Source organism: Eucyclogobius newberryi, unplaced genomic scaffold, assembly GCF_026437365.1.
Source record: "Eucyclogobius newberryi isolate DKJ021-1_F unplaced genomic scaffold, fEucNew1.0.hap1 SCAF_113, whole genome shotgun sequence".
NCBI classification, from domain to species: domain Eukaryota; kingdom Metazoa; phylum Chordata; class Actinopteri; order Gobiiformes; family Gobiidae; genus Eucyclogobius; species Eucyclogobius newberryi.
In genome coordinates this window covers 263,193-280,292 of record NW_027315739.1, presented here as the reverse complement: position 1 = coordinate 280,292, position 17,100 = coordinate 263,193, and positions in this window count along the sequence as shown.

Below are 17,100 nucleotides of genomic sequence, written 5' to 3'. Positions count from 1 at the left end.
CCCCCGTCCTCTCGTCTCTCCTCCGTCCTCTCGTCTCTCCCCGTCCTCTCCTCTCTCCCGCGTCCTCTCCTCTCTCCCCCGTCCTCTCTTCTCTCCCCCGTCCTCTCCTCTCTCCCCGTCCTCTCCTCTCTCCCCCGTCCTCTCCTCTCTCCCCGTCCTCTCCTCTCTCCCGCGTCCTCTCCTCTCTCCCCCGTCCTGTCTTCTCTCCCCCGTCCTCTCCTCTCTCCCCGTCCTCTCCTCTCTCCCCCGTCCTCTCCTCTCTCCCCGTCCTCTCCTCTCTCCCCGTCCTCTCCTCTCTCCCGCGTCCTCTCCTCTCTCCCCCGTCCTCTCTTCTCTCCCCCGTCCTCTCCTCTCTCCCCGTCCTCTCCTCTCTCCCCCGTCCTCTCCTCTCTCCCCGTCCTCTCCTCTCTCCCGCGTCCTCTCCTCTCTCCCCCGTCCTCTCTTCTCTCCCCCGTCCTCTCCTCTCTCCCCGTCCTCTCCTCTCTCCCCCGTCCTCTCCTCTCTCCCCGTCCTCTCCTCTCTCCCCGTCCTCTCCTCTCTCCCCCGTCCTCTCCTCTCTCCCCGTCCTCTCCTCCCTCCCCCGTCCTCTCCTCTCTCCCCGTCCTCTCATCTCTCCCCCGTCCTCTCCTCTCTCCCCGTCCTCTCATCTCTCCCCCGTCCTCTCCTCTCTCCCCCGTCCTCTCCTCTCTCCCCCGTCCTCTCCTCTCTCCCCGTCCTCTCCTCTCTCCCGCGTCCTCTCCTCTCTCCCCCGTCCTCTCTTCTCTCCCCCGTCCTCTCCTCTCTCCCCGTCCTCTCCTCTCTCCCCCGTCCTCTCCTCTCTCCCCGTCCTCTCCTCTCTCCCCGTCCTCTCCTCTCTACCCCGTCCTCCCCTCTCTCCCCGTCCTCTCCTCCCTCCCCCGTCCTCTCCTCTCTCCCCGTCCTCTCATCTCTCCCCCGTCCTCTCCTCTCTCCCCCGTCCTCTCCTCTCTCCCCCGTCCTCTCCTCTCTCCCCCGTCCTCTCCTCTCTCCCCGTCCTCTCATCTCTCCCCCGTCCTCTCCTCTCTCCCCCGTCCTCCCCTCTCTCCCCGTCCTCTCCTCCCTCCCCCGTCCTCTCCTCTCTCCCCCGTCCTCTCCTCTCTCCCCCGTCCTCTCCTCTCTCCCCCGTCCTCTCGTCTCTCCCCCGTCCTCTCCTCTCTCCCCCGTCCTCTCATCTCTCCCCCGTCCTCTCCTCTCTCCCGCGTCCTCTCCTCTCTCCCCCGTCCTCTCCCCCGTCCTCTCCTCTCTCCCCCGTCCTCTCCTCTCTCCCGCGTCCTCTCCTCTCTCCCCCGTCCTCTCCTCTCTCCCCCGTCCTCTCTTCTCTCCCCCGTCCTCTCCTCTCTCCCCCGTCCTCTCGTCTCTCCTCCGTCCTCTCGTCTCTCCCCGTCCTCTCCTCTCTCCCGCGTCCTCTCCTCTCTCCCCCGTCCTCTCTTCTCTCCCCCGTCCTCTCCTCTCTCCCCGTCCTCTTGTCTCTCCCCCGTCCTCTCCTCTCTCCCCGTCCTCTCCTCTCTCCCGCGTCCTCTCCTCTCTCCCCCGTCCTCTCTTCTCTCCCCGTCCTCTCCTCTCTCCCCCGTCCTCTCCTCTCTCCCCGTCCTCTCCTCTCTCCCCCGTGCTCTCCTCTCTCCCCGTCCTCTCCTCTCTCCCCGTCCTCTCCTCTCTCCCCCGTCCTCTCCTCTCTCCCCGTCCTCTCCTCCCTCCCCCGTCCTCTCCTCTCTCCCCGTCCTCTCATCTCTCCCCCGTCCTCTCCTCTCTCCCCGTCCTCTCATCTCTCCCCCGTCCTCTCCTCTCTCCCCCGTCCTCTCCTCTCTCCCCCGTCCTCTCCTCTCTCCCCGTCCTCTCCTCTCTCCCGCGTCCTCTCCTCTCTCCCCCGTCCTCTCCTCTCTCCCCGTCCTCTCCTCTCTCCCCGTCCTCTCCTCTCTCCCCCGTCCTCCCCTCTCTCCCCGTCCTCTCCTCCCTCCCCCGTCCTCTCCTCTCTCCCCGTCCTCTCATCTCTCCCCCGTCCTCTCCTCTCTCCCCCGTCCTCTCCTCTCTCCCCCGTCCTCTCCTCTCTCCCCGTCCTCTCCTCTCTCCCCCGTCCTCCCCTCTCTCCCCGTCCTCTCCTCTCTCCCCGTCCTCTCATCTCTCCCCCGTCCTCTCCTCTCTCCCCGTCCTCTCCTCTCTCCCGCGTCCTCTCCTCTCTCCCCCGTCCTCTCTTCTCTCCCCCGTCCTCTCCTCTCTCCCCGTCCTCTCCTCTCTCCCCCGTCCTCTCCTCTCTCCCCGTCCTCTCCTCTCTCCCGCGTCCTCTCCTCTCTCCCCCGTCCTCTCTTCTCTCCCCCGTCCTCTCCTCTCTCCCCGTCCTCTCCTCTCTCCCCCGTCCTCTCCTCTCTCCCCGTCCTCTCCTCTCTCCCCCGTCCTCTCCTCTCTCCCCCGTCCTCTCCTCTCTCCCCCGTCCTCTCCTCTCTCCCCGTCCTCTCCTCTCTCCCCCGTCCTCCCCTCTCTCCCCGTCCTCTCCTCCCTCCCCCGTCCTCTCCTCTCTCCCCGTCCTCTCATCTCTCCCCCGTCCTCTCCTCTCTCCCCCGTCCTCCCCTCTCTCCCCGTCCTCTCCTCCCTCCCCCGTCCTCTCCTCTCTCCCCGTCCTCTCATCTCTCCCCCGTCCTCTCCTCTCTCCCCCGTCCTCCCCTCTCTCCCCGTCCTCTCCTCCCTCCCCCGTCCTCTCCTCTCTCCCCCGTCCTCTCCTCTCTCCCCCGTCCTCTCCTCTCTCCCCCGTCCTCTCCTCTCTCCCCGTCCTCTCCTCTCTCCCCCGTCCTCCCCTCTCTCCCCCGTCCTCTCCTCTCTCCCCCGTCCTCTCCTCTCTCCCCCGTCCTCTCCTCTCTCCCCGTCCTCTCCTCTCTCCCCCGTCCTCCCCTCTCTCCCCGTCCTCTCCTCTCTCCCCGTCCTTTCATCTCTCCCCCGTCCTCTCCTCTCTCCCGCGTCCTCTCCTCTCTCCCCCGTCCTCTCTTCTCTCCCCCGTCCTCTCCTCTCTCCCCGTCCTCTCCTCTCTCCCCCGTCCTCTCCTCTCTCCCCGTCCTCTCCTCTCTCCCGCGTCCTCTCCTCTCTCCCCCGTCCTCTCTTCTCTCCCCCGTCCTCTCCTCTCTCCCCGTCCTCTCCTCTCTCCCCCGTCCTCTCCTCTCTCCCCGTCCTCTCCTCTCTCCCCGTCCTCTCCTCTCTCCCCCGTCCTCTCCTCTCTCCCCGTCCTCTCCTCCCTCCCCCGTCCTCTCCTCTCTCCCCGTCCTCTCATCTCTCCCCCGTCCTCTCCTCTCTCCCCGTCCTCTCATCTCTCCCCCGTCCTCTCCTCTCTCCCCCGTCCTCTCCTCTCTCCCCGTCCTCTCCTCTCTCCCGCGTCCTCTCCTCTCTCCCCCGTCCTCTCCTCTCTCCCCGTCCTCTCCTCTCTCCCCGTCCTCTCCTCTCTCCCCCGTCCTCCCCTCTCTCCCCGTCCTGTCCTCCCTCCCCCGTCCTCTCCTCTCTCCCCGTCCTCTCATCTCTCCCCCGTCCTCTCCTCTCTCCCCCGTCCTCTCCTCTCTCCCCCGTCCTCTCCTCTCTCCCCCGTCCTCTCCTCTCTCCCCGTCCTCTCCTCTCTCCCCCGTCCTCCCCTCTCTCCCCGTCCTCTCCTCCCTCCCCCGTCCTCTCCTCTCTCCCCGTCCTCTCATCTCTCCCCCGTCCTCTCCTCTCTCCCCCGTCCTCCCCTCTCTCCCCGTCCTCTCCTCCCTCCCCCGTCCTCTCCTCTCTCCCCGTCCTCTCATCTCTCCCCCGTCCTCTCCTCTCTCCCCCGTCCTCCCCTCTCTCCCCGTCCTCTCCTCCCTCCCCCGTCCTCTCCTCTCTCCCCCGTCCTCTCCTCTCTCCCCCGTCCTCTCCTCTCTCCCCCGTCCTCTCCTCTCTCCCCGTCCTCTCCTCTCTCCCCCGTCCTCCCCTCTCTCCCCGTCCTCTCCTCCCTCCCCCGTCCTCTCCTCTCTCCCCGTCCTCTCATCTCTCCCCCGTCCTCTCCTCTCTCCCCCGTCCTCCCCTCTCTCCCCGTCCTCTCCTCCCTCCCCCGTCCTCTCCTCTCTCCCCCGTCCTCTCCTCTCTCCCCCGTCCTCTCCTCTCTCCCCCGTCCTCTCCTCTCTCCCCGTCCTCTCCTCCCTCCCCCGTCCTCTCCTCTCTCCCCGTCCTCTCATCTCTCCCCCGTCCTCTCCTCTCTCCCCGTCCTCTCATCTCTCCCCCGTCCTCTCCTCTCTCCCCCGTCCTCTCGTCTCTCCCCCGTCCTCTCCTCTCTCCCGCGTCCTCTCCTCTCTCCCCCGTCCTCTCCTCTCTCCCCGTCCTCTCCTCTCTCCCCCGTCCTCCCCTCTCTCCCCGTCCTCTCCTCCCTCCCCCGTCCTCTCCTCTCTCCCCGTCCTCTCATCTCTCCCCCGTCCTCTCCTCTCTCCCCCGTCCTCTCCTCTCTCCCCCGTCCTCTCCTCTCTCCCCCGTCCTCTCTTCTCTCCCCCGTCCTCTCCTCTCTCCCCGTCCTCTCCTCTCTCCCCCGTCCTCTCCTCTCTCCCCGTCCTCTCCTCTCTCCCCCGTCCTCTCCTCTCTCCCCGTCCTCTCTTCTCTCCCCCGTCCTCTCCTCTCTCCCCGTCCTCTCCTCTCTCCCCCGTCCTCTCCTCTCTCCCCGTCCTCTCCTCTCTCCCCGTCCTCTCCTCTCTCCCCCGTCCTCCCCTCTCTCCCCGTCCTCTCCTCCCTCCCCCGTCCTCTCCTCTCTCCCCGTCCTCTCATCTCTCCCCCGTCCTCTCCTCTCTCCCCCGTCCTCTCCTCTCTCCCCCTTCCTCTCCTCTCTCCCCCGTCCTCTCCTCTCTCCCCGTCCTCTCATCTCTCCCCCGTCCTCTCCTCTCTCCCCCGTCCTCCCCTCTCTCCCCGTCCTCTCCTCCCTCCCCCGTCCTCTCCTCTCTCCCCCGTCCTCTCCTCTCTCCCCCGTCCTCTCCTCTCTCCCCCGTCCTCTCGTCTCTCCCCCGTCCTCTCCTCTCTCCCCCGTCCTCTCATCTCTCCCCCGTCCTCTCCTCTCTCCCGCGTCCTCTCCTCTCTCCCCCGTCCTCTCCCCCGTCCTCTCCTCTCTCCCCCGTCCTCTCCTCTCTCCCGCGTCCTCTCCTCTCTCCCCCGTCCTCTCCTCTCTCCCCCGTCCTCTCTTCTCTCCCCCGTCCTCTCCTCTCTCCCCCGTCCTCTCGTCTCTCCTCCGTCCTCTCGTCTCTCCCCGTCCTCTCCTCTCTCCCGCGTCCTCTCCTCTCTCCCCCGTCCTCTCTTCTCTCCCCCGTCCTCTCCTCTCTCCCCGTCCTCTTGTCTCTCCCCCGTCCTCTCCTCTCTCCCCGTCCTCTCCTCTCTCCCGCGTCCTCTCCTCTCTCCCCCGTCCTCTCTTCTCTCCCCCGTCCTCTCCTCTCTCCCCCGTCCACTCCTCTCTCCCCGTCCTCTCCTCTCTCCCGCGTCCTCTCCTCTCTCCCCCGTCCTCTCTTCTCTCCCCCGTCCTCTCCTCTCTCCCCGTCCTCTCCTCTCTCCCCCGTCCTCTCCTCTCTCCCCGTCCTCTCCTCTCTCCCCGTCCTCTCCTCTCTCCCCCGTCCTCTCCTCTCTCCCCGTCCTCTCCTCCCTCCCCCGTCCTCTCCTCTCTCCCCGTCCTCTCATCTCTCCCCCGTCCTCTCCTCTCTCCCCGTCCTCTCATCTCTCCCCCGTCCTCTCCTCTCTCCCCCGTCCTCTCCTCTCTCCCCCGTCCTCTCCTCTCTCCCCGTCCTCTCCTCTCTCCCGCGTCCTCTCCTCTCTCCCCCGTCCTCTCCTCTCTCCCCGTCCTCTCCTCTCTCCCCGTCCTCTCCTCTCTCCCCCGTCCTCCCCTCTCTCCCCCCGTCCTCTCCTCCCTCCCCCGTCCTCTCCTCTCTCCCCGTCCTCTCATCTCTCCCCCGTCCTCTCCTCTCTCCCCCGTCCTCTCCTCTCTCCCCCGTCCTCTCCTCTCTCCCCCGTCCTCTCCTCTCTCCCCGTCCTCTCCTCTCTCCCCCGTCCTCCCCTCTCTCCCCGTCCTCTCCTCTCTCCCCGTCCTCTCATCTCTCCCCCGTCCTCTCCTCTCTCCCCGTCCTCTCCTCTCTCCCGCGTCCTCTCCTCTCTCCCCCGTCCTCTCTTCTCTCCCCCGTCGTCTCCTCTCTCCCCGTCCTCTCCTCTCTCCCCCGTCCTCTTCTCTCTCCCCGTCCTCTCCTCTCTCCCGCGTCCTCTCCTCTCTCCCCCGTCCTCTCTTCTCTCCCCCGTCCTCTCCTCTCTCCCCGTCCTCTCCTCTCTCCCCCGTCCTCTCCTCTCTCCCCGTCCTCTCCTCTCTCCCCGTCCTCTCCTCTCTCCCCCGTCCTCTCCTCTCTCCCCGTCCTCTCCTCCCTCCCCCGTCCTCTCCTCTCTCCCCGTCCTCTCATCTCTCCCCCGTCCTCTCCTCTCTCCCCGTCCTCTCATCTCTCCCCCGTCCTCTCCTCTCTCCCCCGTCCTCTCCTCTCTCCCCGTCCTCTCCTCTCTCCCGCGTCCTCTCCTCTCTCCCCCGTCCTCTCCTCTCTCCCCGTCCTCTCCTCTCTCCCCGTCCTCTCCTCTCTCCCCCGTCCTCCCCTCTCTCCCCGTCCTCTCCTCCCTCCCCCGTCCTCTCCTCTCTCCCCGTCCTCTCATCTCTCCCCCGTCCTCTCCTCTCTCCCCCGTCCTCTCCTCTCTCCCCCGTCCTCTCCTCTCTCCCCCGTCCTCTCCTCTCTCCCCCGTCCTCCCCTCTCTCCCCGTCCTCTCCTCCCTCCCCCGTCCTCTCCTCTCTCCCCGTCCTCTCATCTCTCCCCCGTCCTCTCCTCCCTCCCCCGTCCTCCCCTCTCTCCCCGTCCTCTCCTCCCTCCCCCGTCCTCTCCTCTCTCCCCCGTCCTCTCCTCTCTCCCCCGTCCTCTCCTCCCTCCCCCGTCCTCTCCTCTCTCCCCGTCCTCTCATCTCTCCCCCGTCCTCTCCTCTCTCCCCCGTCCTCCCCTCTCTCCCCGTCCTCTCCTCCCTCCCCCGTCCTCTCCTCTCTCCCCCGTCCTCTCCTCTCTCCCCCGTCCTCTCCTCTCTCCCCCGTCCTCTCCTCTCTCCCCGTCCTCTCCTCTCTCCCCCGTCCTCCCCTCTCTCCCCGTCCTCTCCTCCCTCCCCCGTCCTCTCCTCTCTCCCCGTCCTCTCATCTCTCCCCCGTCCTCTCCTCCCTCCCCCGTCCTCCCCTCTCTCCCCGTCCTCTCCTCCCTCCCCCGTCCTCTCCTCTCTCCCCCGTCCTCTCCTCTCTCCCCGTCCTCTCCTCCCTCCCCCGTCCTCTCCTCTCTCCCCCGTCCTCTCCTCTCTCCCCCGTCCTCTCCTCTCTCCCCCGTCCTCTCATCTCTCCTCTCTCTGTTTGACGTCTCAATCCAATCAAAGTTTTCAACCCAGTGTTGTGTCTTGTGTACTTGTTGTGTACTTGTTGTGTACTTGTTGTGTACTTTTTAGACATCTGTACTTTAAAGTCGTTTTTACTGAATGAATAAATAATGTAAAGCTCATTCATAGTTTGAGTTCCTGTAATGTGCCTGTCATAATATATAGTTCAAACTATTATAAAGTACAGTTTGTGCTCCTTTCTGCTCTTCTTCTCTGTTATTCTGTTCTTCTTCTCTGTTATTCTGCTCTTCTTCTCTGTTATTCTGCTCTTCTTCTCTGTTATTCTGCTCTTCTTCTCTGTTATTCTGCTCTTCTTCTCTGTTATTCTGCTCTTCTTCTCTGTTATTCTGCTCTTCTTCTCTGTTATTCTGCTCTTCTCTGTTATTCTGTTCTTCTTCTCTGTTATTCTGCTCTTCTTCTCTGTTATTCTGTTCTTCGTCTCTGTTATTCTGCTCTTCTTCTCTGTTATTCTGCTCTTCTTCTCTGTTATTCTGCTCTTCTTCTCTGTTATTCTGCTCTTCTTCTCTGTTATCTGCTCTTCTTCTCTGTTATTCTGCTCTTCTCTGTTATTCTGCTCTTCTCTGTTATTCTGCTCTTCTTCTCTGTTATTCTGCTCTTCTTCTCTGTTATTCTGCTCTTCTTCTCTGTTATTCTGTTCTTCTTCTCTGTTATTCTGCTCTTCTCTCTGTTATTCTGCTCTTCTTCTCTGTTATTCTGCTCTTCTTCTCTGTTATTCTGCTCTTCTTCTCTGTTATTCTGTTCTTCTTCTCTGTTATTCTGCTCTTCTTCTCTGTTATTCTGCTCTTCTTCTCTGTTATTCTGTTCTTCTTCTCTGTTATTCTGCTCTTCTTCTCTGTTATTCTGTTCTTCTTCTCTGTTATTCTGCTCTTCTTCTCTGTTATTCTGCTCTTCTTCTCTGTTATTCTGCTCTTCTTCTCTGTTATTCTGCTCTTCTTCTCTGTTATTCTGCTCTTCTCTGTTATTCTGCTCTTCTCCGTTATTCTGCTCTTCTTCTCTGTTATTCTGCTCTTCTTCTCTGTTATTCTGCTCTTCTTCTCTGTTATTCTGCTCTTCTTCTCTGTTATTCTGCTCTTCTCTGTTATTCTGCTCTTCTCTGTTATTCTGCTCTTCTTCTCTGTTATTCTGCTCTTCTCTGTTATTCTGCTCTTCTCCGTTATTCTGCTCTTCTTCTCTGTTATTCTGCTCTTCTTCTCTGTTATTCTGCTCTTCTTCTCTGTTATTCTGCTCTTCTTCTCTGTTATTCTGCTCTTCTCTGTTATTCTGCTCTTCTCCGTTATTCTGCTCTTCTTCTCTGTTATTCTGCTCTTCTTCTCTGTTATTCTGCTCTTCTTCTCTGTTATTCTGCTCTTCTTCTCTGTTATTCTGCTCTTCTCTGTTATTCTGCTCTTCTCTGTTATTCTGCTCTTCTTCTCTGTTATTCTGCTCTTCTCTGTTATTCTGCTCTTCTTCTCTGTTATTCTGCTCTTCTTCTCTGTTATTCTGCTCTTCTTCTCTGTTATTCTGCTCTTCTTCTCTGTTATTCTGCTCTTCTTCTCTGTTATTCTGCTCTTCTTCTCTGTTATTCTGCTCTTCTTCTCTGTTATTCTGCTTCTTCTTCTCTGTTATTCTGCTCTTCTTCTCTGTTATTCTGCTCTTCTTCTCTGTTATTCTGCTCTTCTTCTCTGTTATTCTGCTTTCTTCTCTGTTATTCTGCTCTTCTTCTCTGTTATTCTGCTTCTTCTTCTCTGTTATTCTGCTCTTCTCTGTATCTGCTCTTCTTCTCTGTTATTCTGTTCTTCTTCTCTGTTATTCTGCTCTTCTTCTCTGTTATTCTGCTCTTCTTCTCTGTTATTCTGCTCTTCTTCTCTGTTATTCTGCTCTTCTTCTCTGTTATTCTGCTTCTTCTTCTCTGTTATTCTGCTCTTCTTCTCTGTTATTCTGCTCTTCTTCTCTGTTATTCTGTTCTTCTTCTCTGTTATTCTGCTCTTCTTCTCTGTTATTCTGTTCTTCTTCTCTGTTATTCTGCTCTTCTTCTCTGTTATTCTGCTCTTCTTCTCTGTTATTCTGCTCTTCTTCTCTGTTATTCTGCTCTTCTTCTCTGTTATTCTGCTCTTCTTCTCTGTTATTCTGCTCTTCTTCTCTGTTATTCTGCTCTTCTCTGTTATCTCTTCTCGTTATTCTGCTCTTCTTCTCTGTTATTCTGCTCTTCTTCTCAGTTATTCTGCTCTTCTTCTCTGTTATTCTGCTCTTCTTCTCTGTTATTCTGCTCTTCTTCTCTGTTATTCTGCTCTTCTCTGTTATTCTGCTCTTCTCTGTTATTCTGCTCTTCTTCTCTGTTATTCTGCTCTTCTTCTCTGTTATTCTGCTCTTCTTCTCTGTTATTCTGCTCTTCTTCTCTGTTATTCTGCTCTTCTCTGTTATTCTGCTCTTCTCCGTTATTCTGCTCTTCTTCTCTGTTATTCTGCTCTTCTTCTCTGTTATTCTGTTCTTCTTCTCTGTTATTCTGCTCTTCTTCTCTGTTATTCTGTTCTTCTTCTCTGTTATTCTGCTCTTCTTCTCTGTTATTCTGCTCTTCTTCTCTGTTATTCTGCTCTTCTTCTCTGTTATTCTGCTCTTCTTCTCTGTTATTCTGCTCTTCTTCTCTGTTATTCTGCTCTTCTCTGTTATTCTGCTCTTCTCCGTTATTCTGCTCTTCTTCTCTGTTATTCTGCTCTTCTTCTCTGTTATTCTGCTCTTCTTCTCTGTTATTCTGCTCTTCTTCTCTGTTATTCTGCTCTTCTCTGTTATTCTGCTCTTCTCTGTTATTCTGCTCTTCTTCTCTGTTATTCTGCTCTTCTTCTCTGTTATTCTGCTCTTCTTCTCTGTTATTCTGTTCTTCTTCTCTGTTATTCTGCTCTTCTCTGTTATTCTGCTCTTCTCTGTTATTCTGTTCTTCTTCTCTGTTATTCTGCTCTTCTTCTCTGTTATTCTGCTCTTCTTCTCTGTTATTCTGCTCTTCTTCTCTGTTATTCTGTTCTTCTTCTCTGTTATTCTGCTCTTCTTCTCTGTTATTCTGCTCTTCTTCTCTGTTATTCTGTTCTTCTTCTCTGTTATTCTGCTCTTCTTCTCTGTTATTCTGCTCTTCTTCTCTGTTATTCTGCTCTTCTTCTCTGTTATTCTGCTCTTCTTCTCTGTTATTCTGCTCTTCTTCTCTGTTATTCTGCTCTTCTCTGTTATTCTGCTCTTCTCCGTTATTCTGCTCTTCTTCTCTGTTATTCTGCTCTTCTTCTCTGTTATTCTGCTCTTCTTCTCTGTTATTCTGCTCTTCTCTGTTATTCTGCTCTTCTCCGTTATTCTGCTCTTCTTCTCTGTTATTCTGCTCTTCTTCTCTGTTATTCTGCTCTTCTTCTCTGTTATTCTGCTCTTCTTCTCTGTTATTCTGCTCTTTCCTGTTATTCTACTCTTCTCCGTTATTCTGCTCTTCTTCTCTGTTATTCTGCTCTTCTTCTCTGTTATTCTGCTCTTCTTCTCTGTTATTCTGCTCTTCTTCTCTGTTATTCTGCTCTTCTTCTCTGTTATTCTGCTCTTCTTCTCTGTTATTCTGCTCTTCTTCTCTGTTATTCTGTTCTTCTTCTCTGTTATTCTGCTCTTCTTCTCTGTTATTCTGCTCTTCTTCTCTGTTATTCTGCTCTTCTTCTCTGTTATTCTGCTCTTCTTCTCTGTTATTCTGCTCTTCTTCTCTGTTATTCTGTTCTTCTTCTCTGTTATTCTGCTCTTCTCTGTTATTCTGCTCTTCTTCTCTGTTATTCTGTTCTTCTTCTCTGTTATTCTGCTCTTCTTCTCTGTTATTCTGCTCTTCTTCTCTGTTATTCTGCTCTTCTTCTCTGTTATTCTGCTCTTCTTCTCTGTTATTCTGTTCTTCTTCTCTGTTATTCTGCTCTTCTTCTCTGTTATTCTGCTCTTCTTCTCTGTTATTCTGCTCTTCTTCTCTGTTATTCTGTTCTTCTTCTCTGTTATTCTGCTCTTCTTCTCTGTTATTCTGCTCTTCTTCTCTGTTATTCTGCTCTTCTTCTCTGTTATTCTGCTCTTCTTCTCTGTTATTCTGCTCTTCTTCTCTGTTATTCTGCTCTTCTCTGTTATTCTGCTCTTCTTCTCTGTTATTCTGCTCTTCTTCTCTGTTATTCTGCTCTTCTTCTCTGTTATTCTGCTCTTCTTCTCTGTTATTCTGCTCTTCTTCTCTGTTATTCTGCTCTTCTTCTCTGTTATTCTGTTCTTCTTCTCTGTTATTCTGCTCTTCTTCTCTGTTATTCTGCTCTTCTTCTCTGTTATTCTGCTCTTCTCTGTTATTCTGCTCTTCTCCGTTATTCTGCTCTTCTTCTCTGTTATTCTGCTCTTCTTCTCTGTTATTCTGCTCTTCTTCTCTGTTATTCTGCTCTTCTTCTCTGTTATTCTGCTCTTCTCTGTTATTCTGCTCTTCTCTGTTATTCTGCTCTTCTTCTCTGTTATTCTGCTCTTCTTCTCTGTTATTCTGCTCTTCTTCTCTGTTATTCTGCTCTTCTCTGTTATTCTGCTCTTCTCTGTTATTCTGCTCTTCTTCTCTGTTATTCTGCTCTTCTCTGTTATTCTGCTCTTCTCCGTTATTCTGCTCTTCTTCTCTGTTATTCTGCTCTTCTTCTCTGTTATTCTGTTCTTCTTCTCTGTTATTCTGCTCTTCTTCTCTGTTATTCTGTTCTTCTTCTCTGTTATTCTGCTCTTCTTCTCTGTTATTCTGCTCTTCTTCTCTGTTATTCTGCTCTTCTTCTCTGTTATTCTGCTCTTCTTCTCTGTTATTCTGCTCTTCTTCTCTGTTATTCTGCTCTTCTCTGTTATTCTGCTCTTCTCCGTTATTCTGCTCTTCTTCTCTGTTATTCTGCTCTTCTTCTCTGTTATTCTGTCTCTTCTTCTCTGTTATTCTGCTCTTCTTCTCTGTTATTCTGTTCTTCTTCTCTGTTATTCTGCTCCTGCTCTTCTTCTCTGTTATTCTGCTCTTCTCTGTTATTCTGCTCTTCTCCGTTATTCTGCTCTTCTTCTCTGTTATTCTGCTCTTCTTCTCTGTTATTCTGCTCTTCTTCTCTGTTATTCTGCTCTTCTTCTCTGTTATTCTGCTCTTCTCTGTTATTCTGCTCTTCTCTGTTATTCTGCTCTTCTTCTCTGTTATTCTGCTCTTCTCTGTTATTCTGCTCTTCTCCGTTATTCTGCTCTTCTTCTCTGTTATTCTGCTCTTCTTCTCTGTTATTCTGTTCTTCTTCTCTGTTATTCTGCTCTTCTTCTCTGTTATTCTGCTCTTCTTCTCTGTTATTCTGCTCTTCTTCTCTGTTATTCTGCTCTTCTTCTCTGTTATTCTGCTCTTCTTCTCTGTTATTCTGCTCTTCTCTGTTATTCTGCTCTTCTCCGTTATTCTGCTCTTCTTCTCTGTTATTCTGCTCTTCTTCTCTGTTATTCTGTTCTTCTTCTCTGTTATTCTGCTCTTCTTCTCTGTTATTCTGTTCTTCTTCTCTGTTATTCTGCTCTTCTTCTCTGTTATTCTGCTCTTCTTCTCTGTTATTCTGCTCTTCTTCTCTGTTATTCTGCTCTTCTTCTCTGTTATTCTGCTCTTCTTCTCTGTTATTCTGCTCTTCTCTGTTATTCTGCTCTTCTTCTCTGTTATTCTGCTCTTCTTCTCTGTTATTCTGCTCTTCTTCTCTGTTATTCTGCTCTTCTTCTCTGTTATTCTGCTCTTCTTCTCTGTTATTCTGCTCTTCTTCTCTGTTATTCTGCTCTTCTTCTCTGTTATTCTGCTCTTCTCTGTTATTCTGCTCTCTTCTCCGTTATTCTGCTCTTCTTCTCTGTTATTCTGCTCTTCTTCTCTGTTATTCTGCTCTTCTTCTCTGTTATTCTGCTCTTCTTCTCTGTTATTCTGCTCTTCTCTGTTATTCTGCTCTTCTCTGTTATTCTGCTCTTCTTCTCTGTTATTCTGCTCTTCTTCTCTGTTATTCTGCTCTTCTTCTCTGTTATTCTGTTCTTCTTCTCTGTTATTCTGCTCTTCTCTGTTATTCTGCTCTTCTTCTCTGTTATTCTGCTTCTTCTTCTCTGTTATTCTGCTCTTCTTCTCTGTTATTCTGCTCTTCTTCTCTGTTATTCTGCTCTTCTTCTCTGTTATTCTGCTCTTCTTCTCTGTTATTCTGTTCTTCTTCTCTGTTATTCTGCTCTTCTTCTCTGTTATTCTGCTCTTCTTCTCTGTTATTCTGTCTTCTTCTCTGTTATTCTGCTCTTCTTCTCTGTTATTCTGTTCTTCTTCTCTGTTATTCTGCTCTTCTTCTCTGTTATTCTGCTCTTCTTCTCTGTTATTCTGTTCTTCTTCTCTGTTATTCTGTTCTTCTTCTCTGTTATTCTGCTCTTCTCTGTTATTCTGCTCTTCTTCTCTGTTATTCTGTTCTTCTTCTCTGTTATTCTGCTCTTCTTCTCTGTTATTCTGCTCTTCTTCTCTGTTATTCTGCTCTTCTTCTCTGTTATTCTGTTCTTCTTCTCTGTTATTCTGCTCTTCTTCTCTGTTATTCTGCTCTTCTTCTCTGTTATTCTGTTCTTCTTCTCTGTTATTCTGCTCTTCTTCTCTGTTATTCTGTTCTTCTTCTCTGTTATTCTGCTCTTCTTCTCTGTTATTCTGCTCTTCTTCTCTGTTATTCTGCTCTTCTTCTCTGTTATTCTGCTCTTCTTCTCTGTTATTCTGCTCTTCTTCTCTGTTATTCTGCTCTTCTCTGTTATTCTGCTCTTCTCCGTTATTCTGCTCTTCTTCTCTGTTATTCTGCTCTTCTTCTCTGTTATTCTGCTCTTCTTCTCTGTTATTCTGCTCTTCTTCTCTGTTATTCTGCTCTTCTCTGTTATTCTGCTCTTCTCTGTTATTCTGCTCTTCTTCTCTGTTATTCTGCTCTTCTCTGTTATTCTGCTCTTCTCCGTTATTCTGCTCTTCTTCTCTGTTATTCTGCTCTTCTTCTCTGTTATTCTGTTCTTCTTCTCTGTTATTCTGCTCTTCTTCTCTGTTATTCTGCTCTTCTTCTCTGTTATTCTGCTCTTCTTCTCTGTTATTCTGCTCTTCTTCTCTGTTATTCTGCTCTTCTTCTCTGTTATTCTGCTCTTCTCTGTTATTCTGCTCTTCTCCGTTATTCTGCTCTTCTTCTCTGTTATTCTGCTCTTCTTCTCTGTTATTCTGTTCTTCTTCTCTGTTATTCTGCTCTTCTTCTCTGTTATTCTGTTCTTCTTCTCTGTTATTCTGCTCTTCTCTGTTATTCTGCTCTTCTTCTCTGTTATTCTGCTCTTCTTCTCTGTTATTCTGCTCTTCTTCTCTGTTATTCTGCTCTTCTTCTCTGTTATTCTGCTCTTCTTCTCTGTTATTCTGCTCTTCTTCTCTGTTATTCTGCTCTTCTCTGTTATTCTGCTCTTCTCTGTTATTCTGCTCTTCTTCTCTGTTATTCTGCTCTTCTTCTCTGTTATTCTGCTCTTCTTCTCTGTTATTCTGCTCTTCTTCTCTGTTATTCTGCTCTTCTTCTCTGTTATTCTGCTCTTCTTCTCTGTTATTCTGCTCTTCTCCGTTATTCTGCTCTTCTTCTCTGTTATTCTGCTCTTCTTCTCTGTTATTCTGCTCTTCTTCTCTGTTATTCTGCTCTTCTTCTCTGTTATTCTGCTCTTCTCTGTTATTCTGCTCTTCTCTGTTATTCTGCTCTTCTTCTCTGTTATTCTGCTCTTCTTCTCTGTTATTCTGCTCTTCTTCTCTGTTATTCTGTTCTTCTTCTCTGTTATTCTGCTCTTCTCTGTTATTCTGCTCTTCTTCTCTGTTATTCTGTTCTTCTTCTCTGTTATTCTGCTCTTCTTCTCTGTTATTCTGCTCTTCTTCTCTGTTATTCTGCTCTTCTTCTCTGTTATTCTGCTCTTCTTCTCTGTTATTCTGTTCTTCTTCTCTGTTATTCTGCTCTTCTTCTCTGTTATTCTGCTCTTCTTCTCTGTTATTCTGTTCTTCTTCTCTGTTATTCTGCTCTTCTTCTCTGTTATTCTGTTCTTCTTCTCTGTTATTCTGCTCTTCTTCTCTGTTATTCTGCTCTTCTTCTCTGTTATTCTGCTCTTCTTCTCTGTTATTCTGCTCTTCTTCTCTGTTATTCTGCTCTTCTTCTCTGTTATTCTGTTCTTCTTCTCTGTTATTCTGCTCTTCTTCTCTGTTATTCTGCTCTTCTTCTCTGTTATTCTGTTCTTCTTCTCTGTTATTCTGCTCTTCTTCTCTGTTATTCTGTTCTTCTTCTCTGTTATTCTGCTCTTCTTCTCTGTTATTCTGCTCTTCTTCTCTGTTATTTGCTCTTCTTCACTTCTTCTGGAGATAATGGTTTTATTGTGTTTGTTTCTTAAGTCTTAACTCTAAATCATGAATGTTTCTTCACCTTTAACATGTGACACGTTAATTAAGGTCGCTCAAAACATATCATTGTAATAAAATAGTAATAAGAAGTAATAAGTTTGTTTTTGGTTTAAATGGAATGTTTTTGGTTGAATTTGGTCTTTATATTTTAATGCGTTTTCATTAAACGGTCCATCGTGTCCACAGAGGGACACATGTGCAGGTCACTAGGCCACCACAGCGTTCACACTCAGAGCCTTCACATCAGGTTCTTAACATCAGTTTGATATAAAACTTATAATGACGGAGGATTTTTAAAAATGGAATAAAAGGTTCTTCTCAGAATAACGTGGAGGCCTGAGGGGACAAGAGAAATTGGTCGGAGAGTCGCCTTTGGTCCCCGGGCCTAAGTTTGGACATGCTTGGTCTAGATAATCGGGTGGCATCGTAAAAACACATGACAGATACTACCTCCAGCCACAAGGGGTCAGTAAGTAATAATGTTATGTAATATATGAAGCATTTACTACAAATGTGAAGAAGTGAAAACAGTTGGTCATCGTGGCCTTGTCTTGCTGCTAAAGAGCATTTGACCCGTCCTTCCACCAGGCTCACCCTGTCACCCTGTCACCCTGTCGCCCTGTCGCCCTGTCGACCTGTCACCCTGTCGCCCTGTCACCCTGTCAGGAGCAGTGGGTGGTCACAGCACGGCGCCCGGGGAACCCAGACAACAGGGAGAAGATGCAAACTCCGCACAGGCCTGGGCCACAATGGCACAGTAAAAGCTGTAGAATAGAAGTAAAGTAGATGTAGTAATAGTAATAGAAGTACAGTAGTAGTAGCAGTAGTAACTGACAGAGCAGTTGTTAAAGTAGTAGTAGTTTTAGTAGTAACAGCAGTATAAGTTTAAGTATATCAGTAGCTGTTGTGTAAGTGTAGTGGGAGTAAAGTAGTATCGCTGCAGTAGCAGAAGCAGGAGGTCAGTTCTCCTCCAGAGCCTCCTGTTCTCACAGCTCCTGGGCTCCTGGGCTCCTCACACATGTGGAGGCAGAGTGCATGCAGTTCTGTGGTCCCCTCCCCCTCCTCCTCCTCCCCCTCCTCCTCCTCCCCCTTCTCCTCCTCCTCCCCCTCCTCCTCCTCCTGCTCCCCCTGCTCCCCCTCCTCCTCCTCCCCCTCCTCTTCCTGCTCCCCCTCCTCCTCCCCCTCCTCCTCCTGCTCCCCCTCCTCCCCTCCCCCTCCTCTTCCTGCTCCCCCTCCTCCTCCTCCCCCTCCTCTTCCTCCTCCCCCTCCTCCTCCTGCTCCCCCTCCTCCCC